Here is an 18549-nt window from a genome sequence, read left to right on the forward strand (position 1 = left end):
TCCCCCTCTCTCCCCGTGGTTTGAATGCTCGCTAATCAGCTGATTTTACACGGTCTCCGTTCTTCCATTCTGCCCCTTTGTTTCTCCCCCTCTCTCCACGTGGTGTGACTGCTCCTTAAACAGCTGATTTTAATCAGTCTCCGTTCCGCCCCTTTGTTTCTCCCCTCTCCCCACGTGGTTTGACTGCTCTTTAAACAGCTGATGTTGAACAGTCTCCGCTTCTCCTTCTGTTTGTGGACATTGTAATTGCTCCCATTCCCTGTTTACCCCCACCAGCTTGTTTTTAAAGTGGGTATTTTACTTCCGTGTCTGCTTGGGTCTTTAATTCTTCCCTGGGCTCCGAGCTCCTTCCCCCACCTCCCTCCCCCTGCTGGGTGCTGCATTCTGTGGTTGTCATAGAAACGCTATTGCTGTTACTCCATTAAGGAGGCTTTTGTTGCCGGCTGGCTCTTTGTGTTGCCATAGAAACGTCTTTGTGTGCTGGCCGGCAGGTCAATTCACAGCTAACGAGCGATAATTAGGGGCATTGTCTCCAGAGGCTGATCTGCTATACGCTGTTGCATAGTACTGAGTACAGTTCCTTGTTCCCCTGCCGGTCGCCATTTTGGGAGGCCACGTGTGAAGCTGGGGCAGCCATTTCGTTTAAGGGAAAGGGCCTGGCAACCGCATTTAAAATTTTAATATTCTTGCCTTTGATTTGTTTTGAGTTTATATATATTTCCCGTGGTTCTAGGCTCTGATACACTCAGGTCTTCTATCAGCGCACCTCTAAGCCACCAGCAGGGGAGCCCCTGCCAGTGCAGTTCGCTGGGATTGAGCATTAACCTTAATAAAAATAAATAAATAAATAAATAAATAAATAAATAAATAGACAAATAAATAAAAAATAATAAAAAGCCTCATACTTACGCTCCTAACTACTAATCAGTAAAAATCTAGAAGACAATACTAATATATATCACATCTGCATGTGGCAGCTACTGTTTATTTAGCGTTTTGGTGAACAACAAATTTCTATTTTAAGTTACGTTGGTTCCCGTCTTCTGCAGTGGGTTTAAGCGAATTCCTGGCGAACACTGCCATCTAGCGGCAAGAAGTATAATTGCAGCATTTTTGTGAAGTGCATTCCCATTGCGGTTGTTGAATATAAACAAGAATTATATATATATATATATATATATATATATATATATATATATATATATATATATATATATATATATAAATAAGTAAAGATAGATAAATATAATAAATAAATAAATAAATAAAAATTTGTTTTGGCAAAAAGATAGGTAGAAAACAATAAATAAACAATAAATAAATAAATAAATTCCCGATTTGCATAAAACTTGACTGCCCCCCCCCCCAAGTCGCTGCTTTCGGCTTGGACATGGAGAGCAACAGCAATCCCCAACAATCTCAGCGTGGTAACGCCCTGGTACCAACAGGCCCTTGTAACCCTCAGGCCATGGCCCAGCTCTTATCCGCGCTGCAAGCATTCTACGCACAGTGCAGGACACCTATCACTCCCTCCCCGAACATCGTCGAGGTGTCACAAGATTGCATACCAGACACCCCCCCCAGTCAGCAGGGTCAGGATGGTCCCTCCACTAGTGCAGCCAACGTGGTTGAGCAGGCCCCCAGCAGGCCACGGACACGCTTACAAGCTGCCCGAACTCAAAAATCTAAGTCAGGTCCACTAAAAGGCAAGGCACCAGCTAAAAAACCTAGGGCGAGCGCTCAAAGTGCCAGGCCGGCGGTGGCCTCTACATCAGCCCCCCGCCAAGAGGTGGTGGATGTTCCCAGTGTATTTCAGGACAACCCTAGGCGACCGGGCACCTCGGAGGAGTCATCTTCTGAGGAAGAGCTGCCCCCTCAGCAGGTGGCCTCAGCCAGCGACCCGGCCCCCGGTGACGACACATCACGGAGCGGAAAGCGGAAGGCGAAGAAGAAGCACCGGTCCAAGAAAAGCAAGAAGAGGGATACTTCGGACTCCGACGATGAAACAGGTAGCTCCTCCTCAGATGGGGATAGTGACGCTCCAATGGAATCATATTGGGGAGAGGCGGAGGACATTGGAGCTCCCCAGTGGGTGCACGAATGGAGGGCCAACTCACACAGGAAGACATTTAATGGCACGCTTGATTGGAAGGATGGGGCCCTGGTTCCAGACGTTAAAGTCTCAACCAACGCCGCCACTGACTTTATTCTGGGGAACCACCTCTCTAAGAGGAAGAGGAACAAGATATTGAATGGCAATTATGTAGATATGTTCTCATTGCTGCCCCCAGCTCAGGTCAGGGGAAAAGGGGAGAAAATTAAGTACTATGGGAAAAGGAGGTACAGGGTACCCCGGGTAGAGCGAACGTTTGAGAATTGGCTTAATGGCTATCAAGTGTTTATGGCTGTGGTGTCAAGTTGCTATCCCAAGAGGGGCGCGCATCTCGTGTCCTACCTGGCACACGTCAGGAGGGCACGGGAGTTGGCAGGAGATGAAGCTGCTTTGGCGTATGATGAAGACTTTCGGAAGAATGCCTCGCTGCTGTCTTCAACGCGCTGGGACCAAAAGGACAACAATTGCTGGTTTGACCATGTGGGGCCCAATATCGAGAAGAAAGCCGCCCAACAGCCAAAATTTGGTAAGGTGGAGACCCAACGCCGTAGGCAGTGCTGGGACTTCAACAAGGGTACCTGTCAGCGCGTTAATTGTAAGTACTTGCATGAATGCGATAGGTGCTTAGGCAGCCACCCTGCAGTCAACTGCTTCAAAGGGAGGCAGCAGCCCTTTCGGGGAGGCAGGGGTCACCTCGCTCGGGGAAACAGGGGTGGCTCCGTCGGACCAGCAGCCCCCGCCCAAGGGCCAGCTGGGGCTCGTTACTAACATCTCCCTAGGCCTCGCGTGCTCTCCGATAAAATTGGAACCCTTGAGAGCATTGCTAAAGTTCTATCCAAATAGATGTGCAGCCCACCTACTGGATGAAGGGTTTTCTGAAGGTTTTAGAATTCCGGTTGCCTTCACACCCAATTCCAGTTGCCCCCCTAACCAGAAATCAGTCTTGGAAAGGCCCGACATCGCGTTTAAAAAGATACAGAAGGAGGTTACAGCCGGCAGGGTGGCCGGTCCATTCGCAACTCCGCCTATCGAAGGGCTTCATATCTCCCCGCTTGGTATTGTCCCAAAGAAGGCCCCCGGTGAATTTAGAATGATACACAACCTGTCCTAACCCAAAGGAACCTCGGTTAATGACGCCATTCCCCAAGAGATGTGCACGGTGAAGTATTCGTCTTTCGATCAAGCTGTGCGGTTGGTGCGGAGCTTTGGCAGGGGCGCCTTTTTGGCAAAATGCGACATTGAGTCAGCATTTTGCTTACTTCCGGTTCATCCGGAAGACTACCGCTGGTTGGGTTTCAAATTCCAGGGAGCTTACTTCATTGACAAAGCTATGCCCATGGGTTGTTCTATTGCCTGTGCTGCATTTGAGACTTTCAGCACATTCTTGGAATGGGCCCTAAAGTTTAGAACTGGCTCTCTAGGGGTGGGTCATTATCTCGATGATTTTATTTTGGTGGCAAGTGATGCAGGGGAGTGCAGGTCCCTCCTCCTGGCCTTCGAGTCCTTAGCTAGGGAGCTGGGGGTCCCTCTGGCAAGCGAGAAGACCGAGGGTCCGGTCACTACCATGACCTACCTGGGTATTGAACTTGATACCGTAGCCCAAACCTCGCGCTTACCGGCGGAAAAAATGGTTGCCTTAAGAGAGCTTATCGGCCAAATGCTGCCCCTAAAGAAGGTCACCTTGAGGCAAATTCAATCCCTCCTGGGGCACCTCAACTTTGCCTGCCGTGTAATTTCCCCCGGTCGTCCTTTTTGCGGCCGCCTAGCAAAGCTGTCCACGGGCTTACGGTCACCCCATCATAGGGTACGCCTTTCCAAGGCAGTAAAGGCGGACCTCCTTGTTTGGTTGCAATTCCTGGATGGTTTCAACGGCATATCGCTTTGGCAGGATAGTTTGGCGCTGCAGTCTGATTTCCAAGTACATTCGGATGCGGCTGGGTCCTTAGGTTTTGGGGTCTACTTCAGGGGCCAGTGGTGTGCCCAGCACTGGCCTCCCTCCTGGCAAGGCAAACCGATACAGTGGTGCCCTGCAAGACGAACGCCTCGCAAGACGAAAAACCCGCTAGACGAAAGGGTTTTCCGTTTTGGAGGCGCTTCGCAAGACGAATTTCCCTATGGGCTTGCTTCGCAAGACGACAGCCCATAGGGAAATCTCCGGGACAGTGGGGAAGCGCAGCGCGTCTTCCCCGCTGTCCTCGGACCCCCTCCGAAGCCTGGCGGCGGGGCGGGGACACCTCCTCCCGCCGCCGGGCTTCGGAAGGATGCCCCGATGCCGGGCGGCGGGGCGGGAAATCCTCCCTCCGCCGCCCGGCATCGGAACGATGCCCCGATGCCGGGCGGCGAGGCGGGAACGCCTCCCTCCGCCGCCCGGCATCGGAACGATGCCCCGATGCCGGGCGGCGGGGCGGGAACGCCTCCCCCCGCCGCCCGGCATCGGTACGATGTCCCGAAGCCGAGCGGCGGGGCGAGAAAGCCTCCCCCCGCCGCCCGGCATCGGAACGATGTCCCGAAGCCGGGCGGCGGGGCGGGAAAGCCTCCCCCCGCCGCCCGGCTTCGGAACGATGTCCCGAAGCCGGGCGGCGGGGCCGCGAAGCCTGGGAGCGCTGGCAACTCTCCGCAAGGAGCGCTCCCGCTGCTTGCGGAGAGGTCCGCGAAGCCTGTCCTGGACCTCTTCTGAAGGCAGGCGGGGGGCAAAAGTCTTTGTCCCCCCTGCCTGCCTTCCCAGGGGCTTTTAAATCGCCCCGGACAGCGGAGAAGTCCTCTGCTGTCCCGGGCGATTTTAAAATGCCGCCCGCCAGAAGAGGTCGGGGGAAGGCGGTTTCCATAGGAACGCATTAATTGATTTTCAATGCATTCCTATGGAAAACCGTGCATCGCAAGACGAAAAACTCGCAAGACGAAGAGACTTGCGGAACGAATTAATTTCGTCTTGCGAGGCACCACTGTACTACGTGACCTGACATTCTTAGAATTCTTTCTCATCGTTGTTGCAATTCACTTATGGGAAGACCAGTTCAAAAACCATAGGGTTTGTTTCTGGACGGACAATCTATCGGTCGTGTCAGTTTTGAATAAACAATCGTCACGCTCACCCAGAGTAGCGTCCCTTTTACGGTACTTTGTCCTTACCTGCTTGCGCTTGAACCTTCACGCTTCAGCCAAGTATTGATAATAACATCGCGGATGCTTTATCTCGTTTCCAGATGGAACGCTTTCGCTCATTGGCGCCGGATGCGCAGCAGCAGCCGCAACCATTCCCAGAGCATCTCTGGAATATTGGCAACGAGAAGCAATAAAGGGAGTATTGTCTGCGCTAGCGCCCTCTACCCTGAGATCGTATAATAAGGCATGGCTAGACTTCACATCCTTCCGCATCAGAAAGGGACGGTCCAAGCCAGGCAGGCCACCGTCCAAGTCTGAAGTCATAGAGTATTTGGTCCATCTTAGAGATCTTGGCCGGGCCCCCAAAACCCTCAATATTCATTCAGCGGCTATATCCTTCTTTTCTAAAACTCTATTTTCGGCGGATCCCTGTTCGCATTTCGTGGTGCGTAAGATGCTTGAGGGCTGGCGCAGGGCCAGGCCTCAAGGCCGGGACAGAAGAAGGCCAATAACTTTAGATATACTCACCCAAATCCGTAGGAAGCTGAGGGCCCTGTGTTGGTCAAGATATGAAGCAAGATTATTTTCAGCAGCGTTTTCTTTTGCATTTTTTGGCGCCCTACGCATAGGCGAAGTGGTCTGTGAGGACCGCGCAGCCTCTAGGGGGCTATTGCTGGAGGACGTAACTGTGGGTAGTTCGCATGTAATGTTAAAAATCCGTAGTTCTAAGACTGATCAGCTTGGCAACGGAGCCTTGGTTCGCCTTCAGGCGACTCAAAAGGCGGGCCCTTGCCCTGTAAAGGATGCTAGAAAATACCTGTGTGTAAGACCAGAATCTCGGGGCCCCTTTTTCTTGCATTCCGACGGTTCCTCCCTCTCAAAGCAGCAGTTCACCAGGGTCTTGCGCAAAGCAATTGCCGCCATCGGGCTTCCCCAAGAGGAGTACGCCGCGCACTCCTTTCGCATTGGGGCAGCGACCACCGCCGCCCATATGGGCTTACCGGCGGAAAGAATTATGGACATGGGTCGCTGGAAATCTAACGCATACCAGGGTTATATCCGTAAGCCCTTCTAAATTCCCCTCAGCTTTCTCCCCGGGCACTCCTCCTGATCCGGTTCTCCGATTCTCTCTTTTCAGGTACTGGTGTGGTTCGACTGTGGATCCTCGGCCACAGCATCGTATATTGGGCAAAGCGGCGCGCCGAACAAAGGGGCTGGGATAAGGAGCTAAGGCTACCCAGCAGGGTCAAATTGTCATGGATCACTAGGAGGGGTATGCGTTGGGAAGAGTTTTTTCCCAGTCGTATCCAGAAAAATCGCTGCCGAGGCCCCACCCAGTGCCATGGTCATCCAGCTGGGCGAGAACGACTTGGCGTATAGGAAAGGGGTGGACTTGATGTGGAACATTATCAATGACTTGGAATTGTTGAGGGCATCCCATGAAAACATTACAATAATTTGGTCATCTTTGCTGGAAAGGCGATGTTGGCGGGATGCAGAGAAACCCGTGGCTGTGAACAAAGCTAGGAGGATTGTGGAGCGCACGGTGGCTCGTAGAGTGGCCGCATGGGGCGGTCGGGTCATTCAGCACCCATGCATACGGTTTGACAAGGAAATGCTTTATCGCTGGGATGGCGTGCATCTATCTGATGCTGGCAATGATATTTGGTTGGCAGATATTTTTCAAGGCGTTAGGGATTGGTTACAGGTCTGAGGGTATTGGCGGCGAGCCGGCTTGCGGCTCGGTGGCGGTAGGCATTGGCCGGGGTATTGTCATGCAGATGAGGTTGGGGGGGAGGAACGCCATCACCTCCCCCAATGCTTGAAGGGTAGTTCGTTAAAGGACTCCGAGGGGCGACGCCTCGTCCGAAACCTACGGAGGCTAGGGCCTAAAGCGCGCCCCCGAGCGGTAACCCCTCGGGGAGCGCCTAGGGATATGCATCTCGGGTGGCTCCCCCTGTTGGTGTTTAACCCTTCCCGGTCAGACCGGATAGTCGGTTAGGGCCAATGCCTAAAGCCAATACCCTTCTTTCCTGTAATCAATAAAGTTGTGGCCATTTTCGCCCATTAACCTAAAACTCTGTGTCCGTTGTCTTCATTTATTCCACCTGTGGGGGGGGAGGGAATAGCCACACAATTCTGTGTTCCCTTTCCCACCCTTTAATCTATTGGTGATTAATGCTTATATGCAACCCTTGTATTGTATTTGTGTTAACCAATCAGCAATAACCACATATGTGGCAATGCTGTAATATTCAAGAAAAGAGACTCCTCGAGACTTGCTCGAGAGATGCCTCCCATATGACACTCACCACTCGTCTGTTGTTATTTCAACCCAACATCTGGTGACCCCGACGTGATTGCCAGATCCCTTACGCAGCCAAGCCCCTGTACTTCACTCGACTGGAAAAGTCTTAGCGCGCTACTTCGTGAGTATGGGGGGGGGGGGGGATTGACAAAATTCCAGCAGGAGCATGCCAAGGAGTTGCTCCATCTCGTTAGACAGCGGGTGGCGGGTGATCATATTTCTTTGAAAGAAATTGAACAATTGTTATGTGAGATTGCTTGTCAGTGCCCCTGGTATCCGGAAGCTGGGTCTTTAGGGTCAGAGGCTTGGCAAAAGATCGGAAAAACCCTCTTTGCAGAACCGAGGGCTCCGATTCATTGTCTGCTCACTTGGCAGAGGTGTGCTGATGCTTTCGCTAGATTAGGACCTCAGGCATCTCAGGCATCTCCAACGGCACCTGCTCTTTTGCCCGTCGCAGACAATCCCCCACCTTACCCTAAGATTTCACCCCCATCGCGACTTCCGGAGGCGGCGCGACTTCCGGAGGCGGCGCGAACGGCAATGGCTGCCAGCTCCTGAACGGGAGAGGGTAGCTCCGTCGAAACGGGTCGCCCGCTACGGCGAAGCGGGGACCCATCCAGAAAAACCACAGGCAGCAGAAGCCTGTGGTCCTGAGACCCGGCGGGCGCCAAAAGCAGCCCCCAAAACGACGAAGGGACCCCGTAAGGGGCTCCGGACCGCGGAGGGGGTAGCGGCGCTGTGGGTCGTTTCGCGATCAACGGAGCGAAGCCGCGTCGCTGTTGCCGGTGAGCGCTGACCTTTCTTCTTGAAACTGCTAACTTTGGAAAGCAACAACCCGTGAGTAATCTGGACAATATACTTTTAAAGCCTCTAAAAATTGTGAATTTGGCTGAAAGCGGAGTGACGAAAAACAGGAAGTCCGTCTTCCGCTGACACTGAACTTGAAAGTAAAGAGCAGGAGGAGTGGAGACAAAGAGTAACGTTTTGCATTGACTGATCTGGCACCTATTTAAACTGTTGTTCCTGGCTGATTTAAAGACTTTAAGTGACTGATTATTGGACATTCATTGAGACAAGGATACCTGTCTTCTGTTGATCTATTGGATTACAAATAAAAGTAAGAAACCCAGGTACTGGAGCTGCCTGAGTAACTGAGCAGTCAGTCTGCAAGCTTTGGATACTTTGAATCTGAACTTTGGAACATACTGAGTTTGAATTTGCTACTTTGAAACACTTGCTGTCTAAGCACTTTTGGAAACAATGTTTGGCTTTAAGTCTTAACTCTGCTAAAATTTATCTTTGTGAAGATCTTTGGAGATCAACTCAGACTTACTAATTTTAATTGGATTGGACTTCCTCCCCAAAGACATTCTAAGCTCCACCTAGAGGATTTTTGGATTTACAGCAGTGACTTTGTTTTATTTTCTCTTTCCCGGCCTCCTGTTTGAGTGTTACCATCTGGGCTCTTACTTTCTCATGGGAACAATTCAGTTTGACCTTGGTTTTCAGATAACTTTGGAATGAGTGGAACAAGAAAAAGGGGAAGAACCAGACAAACAACGTTAACTTTACCGACAGTCTCACAGCGTAGATCATCTGTGCCTGTTTTGCCTACTACTTTGCCTCCTGAGGCAGAAGCGGCTTCCCTGCTACAATCAGGGGAGGGAGAAACTGAGGAATTACAACTGGAAGATATGGCCGCAGGAGCAAGTGGCACTGTTTTGGAGAAAATTTTTGAAAAATTGGAGGCTCTGGACAGAAAGGTTGACCAGCAATCAGCTAAAATTGACTTAAACACAGAAAGTTTAAATAGACTAACTGGACAAGTTGCACAGAATGTTCAATCTATTGGAGAGCTGAAGGAGGCTGTAGGTGAAAATCGGAAATTGGCGGAAGACACTAGCCAAAGATTGGGACAGCTTGAAAAAGAAGTAAGACCACTCAGCAAACAAGTAGGAGAACACCAGATCTACTTTTCCATGACAGAACTTCGGAACAGGGAGCCCAATTTAAGGATACGCTCAATTCCAGAAGTGGAAGAAGGTAACCTAACTGAGTTCCTCACCAAAGAATTTTCCAAGTTTTGGAACTTAGAAGAAAAAGACTTTAAAATACTATCGGCTTTTAGGCTTGGAAGACTTATAAAGAAGGAGAAGCCCAGAGACTGTTTGATAATATTGAGATCAAAGGAGGAAAGGGACAAGATTCTAGGTTTGCACTACGGAAAGTCACTGGATATTTTGGACAAAAGAATTGAAATTTATAAGGATATTCCTAAACAGCTGTTGGATCTTCGATCAGACTACTCGGAATTAGTAAAATTGCTAAGGAGCAACTCAATCATCTTCAGGTGGGAGTTTCCCCAAGGTTTATCGTTTACTTTCAGAGGGAGGAAGACCAAAATTAGAACGCCGGAGGATAGAGACAAGTTTTTGGTGGCACACGGAGAAGATCTTCATAAAGGACTTGGATTACCCCCAGGGCCTGAACCTCCGGGGGTTCCTGCACCCCCGGACCCACGAAAATCTGAGAACAAGGTACCCCCACAGCAAGAATAACCAGATATATTCAGGATGTCTCTGCAACTTTTGAGCTGGAACATAAATGGCTGCAACATTCCAGGAAAAAGGAGAAAAATCTTTCACATCTTAAAAAAGGAACATTTGGACATTATTTGTTTACAGGAAACACATGTGACTAGGCTCCACAGAAAAGTGTTAATAAATAAAAGACTTGGTCAGGAATTTATATCTTCGGATACAGTTAAAAAGAGAGGTGTGGTAATTTATGCAAAAGAGAGCCTTTCACCTAAATTTCTGTTTAAAGACGAGCATGGAAGAATTTTGGCGATAGAAATACAACATCAAGGAGAAAAAATACTGATATTAGGAATTTATGCCCCAAATGAAGGAAAATCGGAATTTTACAAGAAGTTGCATGAGACTATGCTGGACTATCTGGACTACAACAACATCATTATGATGGGAGATTTGAATGGAGTTGTATCAACCAACATGGATAAGTCACACAGTCAAAAAATTTCTAAAGATGGGAGACTACCAAAGACCTTCTTTGAAATGACAGACAATATGGACTGGATTGACATTTGGAGAGTGAGAAACCCCTTGGGAAGGGAAGGAACATTTTTCTCTGAAGCCCAACTGACTTGGACAAGAATCGACCAGATATGGATAACTAGAGGTCTGGCACCTAAGATCAGAAAGGTGGAAATCTGCCCAAAGACATGCTCCGACCATAACGCACTGAGAATGGACATGACATTGATTCCAACCGGTTCCTTCAGATGGAAGATGAATGATGGCCTGTTTAGAGATCAGGAGATTACCAAGAAGGCCCAAAAAGCTCTAAAGGATTATTTTGAGATCAATATGAACACCACAGTGGAAAAAAGAACTATCTGGGATGCAAGTAAGGCCGTGATGAGGGGGTTCCTGATACAACAGAACACGGTAAAGAAAAGGAAACAAAACGAAAGGAAAGATAAAATTTTGGAAAAAATTAAGGAGTTGGAGAAGAAGTTAAGACTTAATCCGAAGTCTCAGCCGATTCTGAGAGAAATCAAACTTTACCAAGCACAATACTCCAAACTGATAAATCAGGAAATAGAATGGAAAATCAAACTAATGAAACAAAAAACTTTTGAGTCGGCTAATAAATGTGGAAAACTGCTAGCTTGGCAGTTGAAGAGGAGACAAAAGTTAAATACAGTGACAAATTTAGAGATTGAAGGAAGATGTATCCAGAACCCCGGAGAGATTAGAAAGTGTTTCCAGAGATATTTCAAAAAATTATACACTCAAGGGCCACAAGATGAAGCAGCGATTAAACAATTTTTAAAGACAAATGGACTGGCAAAGTTGTCAGAAGAAAATAGATCAATTCTGAATGGCAAAATAACACGACAAGAGATTGAGCAGGCCATCCAAAACATGAAACAGGGCAAATCACCAGGACCAGACGGGCTGACCTCCAAGTACTATAAGACATTGAAAGACTATTTGATACAACCACTGATGGAGGTCAGCAATGAAATTTTAGAGGGGAAGAAGGCGCCAGAATCGTGGAAAGAAGCTTTCATCACATTGATACCAAAATCGGAAACTGAAAAGACACAGCTTAAGAACTACCGTCCCATCTCCCTTTTAAATGTGGATTACAAAATATTTGCAGACGTTTTGGCAAGCAGATTCAAGAGGGTTTTAAACAAAGTAATTCATAAAGACCAGGCAGGCTTTCTCCCAGGTAGACATATGTCTGCTAATACAAGGAACATTATAGATATATTGGAGCTTTTACAAACAGACATAAATACTAAAGCTGTCTTAATTTTTATAGATGCGGAGAAGGCCTTTGACAACATATCCTGGAAGTTTATGAAAGGGAATTTAAAAGAAATGGGAGTGGGCCGGGGGTTTGAGAATGGGATTGATGCAATATATTCAGAACAAAAGGCTAAACTGATAGTTAACAATGTGGTTACAGAAGAGTTTAAAATTGAAAAAGGAACACGACAAGGCTGTCCGATTTCCCCGTTATTATTTATTTCGGTCCTGGAGGTGCTCTTGAACACGATTAGAGGGGACAGGTTGGTGGAAGGGATACAGGTCGGAGCGAAACAATATAAACTTAAAGCGTTTGCAGATGACTTAGTTCTGACATTACAGGAGCCAGAATCTAGTACGAAAAGAGTACTACAACTAATCCAAGATTTTGGTCGGGTGGCGGGATTTAAACTAAATAAGCAAAAAACTAAGGTGTTGGGAAAAAACTTGACAGATATTGAGTCGGAACGGTTTCAGAGAGAGACAGAGTTAACTGTGGTTAAGAAAGTTAAATACCTAGGGGTAAACATAACAGCAAAGAATCTGAGTCTGTTCAAAGATAATTATGAAAAATGTTGGTCTGAAATTAAGAGAGACTTGGACAGCTGGTCAAAATTGAAACTTTCATTGTTAGGTCGAATAGCTGCTATTAAGATGAATGTATTGCCAAAAATGTTGTTTTTGTTTCAGACATTGCAGATTGTAGATAAAACGGAGTGTTTCCGGAAGTGGCAGAAAGATATCTCCAAATTTGTCTGGCAGGGCAAAAAGCCCAGAATTAAGTTTAAGATACTAACGGATGCAAAAGAAAGAGGGGGCTTTGCCCTGCCAGACTTAAAGTTGTACTATGAAGCCGCAGCTTTCTGCTGGCTAAAAGACTGGCTACTTCTGGAGGACACGGACGTGCTGGATTTGGAAGGTTTTAACAATGCATTTGGATGGCATGCATATTTATGGTACGATAAGGTTAAGATTAACAAGGTCTTTAAGAACCATATTGTCAGAAAAGCAATATTTAATGTCTGGACAAGATACAAAGACTTATTAGAGAACAAAACACCGAGGTGGCTGTCACCTTTGGAGGCTAAGGCCCGAAAAAGACCCAATATGGAGGCCAATTGGCCAAAATATTGGGAAATACTAGAAAGAGATGGAGACAATTGGAAACTGCAGAGTTTAGAGAAAATGAAAGATAAAGTGCGAGACTGGTTACACTATGCTCAGATTAAAGAAGTGTTTAAGATTGATAAAAAGTTAGGATTCCAGGTGGAGAAATCGAAACTGGAAACAGAACTGTTAGAACCTAAGACCAAGGTACTTTCAAAAATGTATAACTTGCTGCTGAAATGGAACACACAAGACGAATTGGTTAAATCGGCTATGATAAAGTGGGCCCAGGATATTGGGCACAACATTATGTTTGAGGACTGGGAAAGGTTATGGACCACCGGGCTGAACTTCACAGCATGTAATGCTCTGAAGGAAAATGTAATGAAAATGATATATAGATGGTACATGACCCCAGTGAAATTGGCTAAAATATACCATTCGTCTGATAACAAATGTTGGAAATGTAAGGAAAATGAAGGAACATTCTTTCACCTCTGGTGGACCTGCCCTAAAGTGAAGGCCTTCTGGGAAATGATATATAATGAGTTAAAAAAGGTATTTAAGTATAACTTCACCAAGAAACCAGAGGCCTTCCTTCAGGGCATGGTCGGCCAGAACGTGTTAAAGAAGGACAGAACATTTTTTATGTATGCTACAACGGCGGCAAGGATACTTATTGCTAAGAGCTGGAAAACCCAAGATCTACCCACACTGGAAGAATGGCAGATGCAGCTGATGGACTATATGCAACTAGCTGAGATGACTGGCAGAATCCGGGACCTGGGAGAGGAGAGGGTTGAAGAAGACTGGAAGAAATTTAAGATTTATTTACAAAAGTACTGTAATTTGGTTGAATTCTAACAAGGAAGCCAGAGCAGAAATAACTGTCTACCATTAAATTATAATTTTTTATTTGAGTTTAACCTAAATATTGCACTTAAGATCATAAACAAGATGATAATTTGCTTGGAAAAACTCGTTTTTAATGATGAAAGTGGAAGCGGGAGACGTGAGGGAGTCTACAATAGAATGAAAGGATGTTATGAAACCTATTCTGTTTGTTAAATATGTATCTGTAAAAAATCTTAATAAAATTTTTTATAAAAAAAAAAAAAAGATTTCACCCCCATCGCAACCTTGCCAACCCCTCCCTACGCCTCAGCCCACATCCGCCCCCCATCCCTCCTTCGCCTGCCCCAGCCCCTGCATGCTCTCCTACAGGAGCTGTGCGCACCGCACTTTCTCTAGCTAGGCAGAAAGGGATCCTGTCCTTAGAGGAAGAGTCTGAATGGGCTGGTGAAATGCCATCTGCTTTTCCTATCACCTATACAAACCCAGGAACTGCTCAACAACAGGTGTTGTACGAGGCACTTCCTTCTTCTGTTATGAGGGAACTAAGGAGAGCCATTGCTGATTCTGGCCTAAAATCCTCCTATGTGATAGGGATGCTGGAGGGGATAGCAAGCGGTTACACAATGCTACCCCAAGATTGGAAAGATTTGATGCGCATGCTTTTATCTCCGGCGCAATATGTAGTTTTTGAAAGTGAATTTAAGCATAGTGCAGTAGCCCTGGCTGATCCACAGCATTCAGCCAATCAACTTTATGGCGCTGGTCCATATGATAATATAACAGCCCAGGTGACATTGACACCTTTGCATTTCAGTCGCACTGCGACCTGTGTGCAACGCGCCTTTCGGAAAGTCCCTGTCTCAGGGCAACCGCTGAGCTCCTTTGTTAATATTAAGCAACAGCATTCGGAGCCCTACCATCAATTTATAGATAGATTGAAAGAATCAGTCACTAGGCAGGTTGATAACACTACAGCCCAAAATGAATTGATGAAAAAATTGGCTTTTGAAAATGCAAATACCGACTGTAAGAAGGCTTTCAGTCAATCATAAATCGCCCTAAATACGACCTGGCCGATATGATTCAAACCTGTGCAGAAATTGGAAGCCAGAGCCATGCGATGTCTTTGCTGGCAATAAGCCAACAGGCAACTGCTTCAACTGTAAGTGCCCAGGTCATTTTGCTAAACAATGCAGAGCCCCTGGCGGATAATACCCCCATCTTCATCAAAAAAAAAGAAAAGAAAAGTGGGAAATGGAGATTTGCTTCTGTGTCTCATTTCCTGCCTTAATATAAATTCCATGATAGTGCTCATTTTCAGTGTTTTGTTTTTGCCCCTCTCTGTTTCCGCTCCTAACAGCGGTGATTCCACACCAATAAATGTGTGGGAATCTTTTGCAAAAACCCTCAATGTTTCTTCCTTTTGCCTAACCCAACAGATATCAATAGGTGAAATCCTTGGCTCTTGCCTTATCCCTGTTTGCCATGACCCTTTCGATATGCAAAATGATACCTGGTTTTATTCATCCCTACCCCAAGATGATTCTCCCCCCCACCTTATTTATTCCGGTTACCATCACTGGGGTAACCAACTGCGCCAACGCCCATCTCTGGCAATTGATTTGTTGACCCCATACGTGGCCTCCTCTAATGCCACTTGTGCCCGTATGGTCAATTGCACAAAAACCAACTGTGTGAAAATGGGCAAGGATAACAATTTTAATTGCTCTAATTATGTAAATATTTCATATATATAAATATACAGAGCTGCCTGAAGGCTGGTTCTGGTCGTGCCCAGGCTATACATTTAATTATATTCCAGCAAATATCAGCCATGGCACACCTTGCTGTTTAAGCCGTTTGTCCATCATTTTACCCAAAAAGCATCATTTGTCCCGCTCTCGATATCGCCGCTCTGTGGAATTGACTAATGATTGTGATGATTCTGTTTCTCTCCCTAGCAGATCTGAATATATTTCTCTAGCTGTCTCTCTCTTAGGAGTCCCTGGACTGGCTGTATGGAATAGCAGGAATATTAATTCTTTAGCTTGCTCTGCAGCAAAAGCTCTGAACTTTACCTCACAAGCCCTTCAACTTTTGAATAAAGAGCAGGAGTGAACTCCAACATGGACTCTTACAGAATCGCGCTGCAATTGATTATTTGCTGATGCTTCATCATTATGGCTGTGAACAAGTGGATGACATGTGCTGTTTTAATATTACTGACAATTCTAAAGCTATTCAAAAACAAATTTCTCATTTGCAAAATCTCACACATCACATCAAACAGGACGTTGGACTTTCTGGCCTCTGGGATTCGTTTACCCAGTGGCTCACTGGCTGGTTGCCGAATCTGAATTGGCTTCGCAATCTTCTTCAATATGCTATTGTCCTAGTATGTATATTAATTTTGCTATGTTGCTTCATCCAATGCATCCCTGGTCTCATACGCCTTTGGTCTCAGTGTTTTTCTCCTCCTCAGCCACCCAACAAAATTATTGCTGCTGTAATGGGAAAAGGGGGCTGCTCGTGCGTAAGCGTTTAAGTCCTCCAAGCTTCACATCAGTTCCTAAACTTTCCCAGTTCGAGGAGCCATGGGTGCGTGGCTACCTCAATCGCTGGCAGAATCTGTCAGTGGGCGTTTCCGGAATTTACTCCAACATAAGAGTTCCTTGACGGAAACTCTTCTTCTGGATTCTCTGCGTGACAGTTTCCTCCGCGGAGTGGGCGTCCCCAGCGGAGGTCCTGAGCCCTCCCCGCTATTCTCACTGGAAACATCTTGGAGCCCTTCCTCCGATTGAGTTTCTGCAGGAACTCTCCCTCTCCCCCTACTGGTTCCTTCCTCCGCATCCGAGGCTCTCCTAGCCTCCTTGAGCCCTTCCACCACCTGACTCTCCGATGGCAGTTCCCTGACATCCACCTCCCCTCCAGGACCCCCCTCACCCCCCGTTTCCCCCTCTTCTCTGGGTGGTGAGGCTGGGAACCCCCGGAAGGAATCCTCCTCATCTTCGGTGGACTCGAAAACCGCTCTCCACCTACTACTGTCCCTTCTTCCCCCATACTCTTCCCCATCTGATTCTTCTTCCTCTTCCTGTCCTGATTCTGGGAACCCCTCGAACTCCTCTTCCTCATCAGTGGTGCCGAAGTGTTCCTCCCAGAACCTAGCCAAGGTCTGGGGCTTCCTTTGGAACCGGCGATGAAATGTTCCTACTAAGACCTCATCCTTGACCATTTCTGCCGGTAACCAGGTATTTTCGGACTCCGGTTCCCCTTCCCATGCCACTAGGTACTCCACTTGTCTCCCCTTCCACCGAGAGTCGAGAATTTCTGCTACATGACTGCTCCGCTCCCTCTCTTCTACTTGTGGTGCCGCAGTAACCTCACTTTTGCGTACCCAAATTCTCGCCCCTCCCTGTATGGTGATAGTAATGACCTATGGAATACTGGATGCAGTTTCATGTTGTCTGGCAGCCTGAGTTTAAAGGCCACCATATTGACCTGCTGTATAACCTCGAAGGGTCCCAGTCGTTTTGGCCGCAATTTTTTGCAACCCCCTTTGAACGGTAACCCTTGTGTTGACAACCACACCCGGTCCCCCACCCTTATGGTCTCTCCTTCCCTTCTGCTCCTATCTGCCTGCTTCTTGTATTCTGCCTTGGCCCTATCCAAATTCATTTTGAGCTGTTGGTGTATTGCTTCCATTTCTTCCACAAAATGTTCCGCTGCCTGTACGCTCCATCTTTCCCCCCCTTCCTCTGGAAAGGCCCTGGGGTGACACCCATAATTAGCCAAAAATGGACTCATGCCCGTGGACACATTTTCCGCGTTATTGTACACGAATTCGGCCAGGGCTAATTTCTCTACCCAATCATTCTCCCTGTCATTTACATAACACCTCAGATATTGTTGCAGAATACTGTTTGCCCTTTCCGCCTGCCCATTTGTTTCTGGGTGTCTGGCGGTTGAGAAATTGACCTCCACGTGCAGTAAGCTCATGAGCTTCCTCCAGAACCTGGACGTAAATTGTTTCCCTCGATCTGAAACCACCCTCAAGGGGGCGCCATGCAACCTAAAAACGTGTTTTACAAACAACCTGGCGGTTTCTTCCGCCGTTACCGCATGTGAGCAAGCTATAAAGTGGCACATCTTGGTTAACAGGTCTACCACTACCATTACCGCAGTTTTCCCCTTGGATCTTGGTAAATCCGTCATGAAATCTATGGAAACTGCCTCCCATGGCCGTTCAAGTGTGGGTAATGGTTCCAGCAACCCCGCTGGTGCCGCCCTTTCCCCCTTTGCTCGCTGGCAGCGGTCGCACCCCCTTACATACTCTCGTACATCTTCCCTCACCTTGGGCCACCAGAATTGCTGGTAACTAACCACATTGTTTTGTGTTGCCCAAAGTGCCCCGCGGTGGGGCTGTCGTGCAGTTGTTTGAGTACCCTACCCCTCAATTCCCCTTCTGGTATGTACAAGGCCCCCTTGTAGTACAACGCCCCGTTCTTTTCTTCAAAACCCCTGGTGATCTCCTGAGCCCTCTGAGCTTCTCTTGGGGGTATTCATCGTTCTCTGTCCCTTCTACTAGTTCTCTTTGCCCTACCAATGCTGCCCCACACACCCAGTGGTCCTCGGGGATGACATGTCTCTCTTCTGGCACTCCCTCCCCCTCCATATACTCTGGTTTTCGAGAGAGAGCGTCCGCTCTCACGTTGTGCTGGTCC

The sequence above is a fragment of the Podarcis melisellensis genome (assembly GCF_964234715.1).
Source record: "Podarcis melisellensis genome assembly, chromosome: W".
Lineage (NCBI taxonomy): Eukaryota > Metazoa > Chordata > Lepidosauria > Squamata > Lacertidae > Podarcis > Podarcis melisellensis.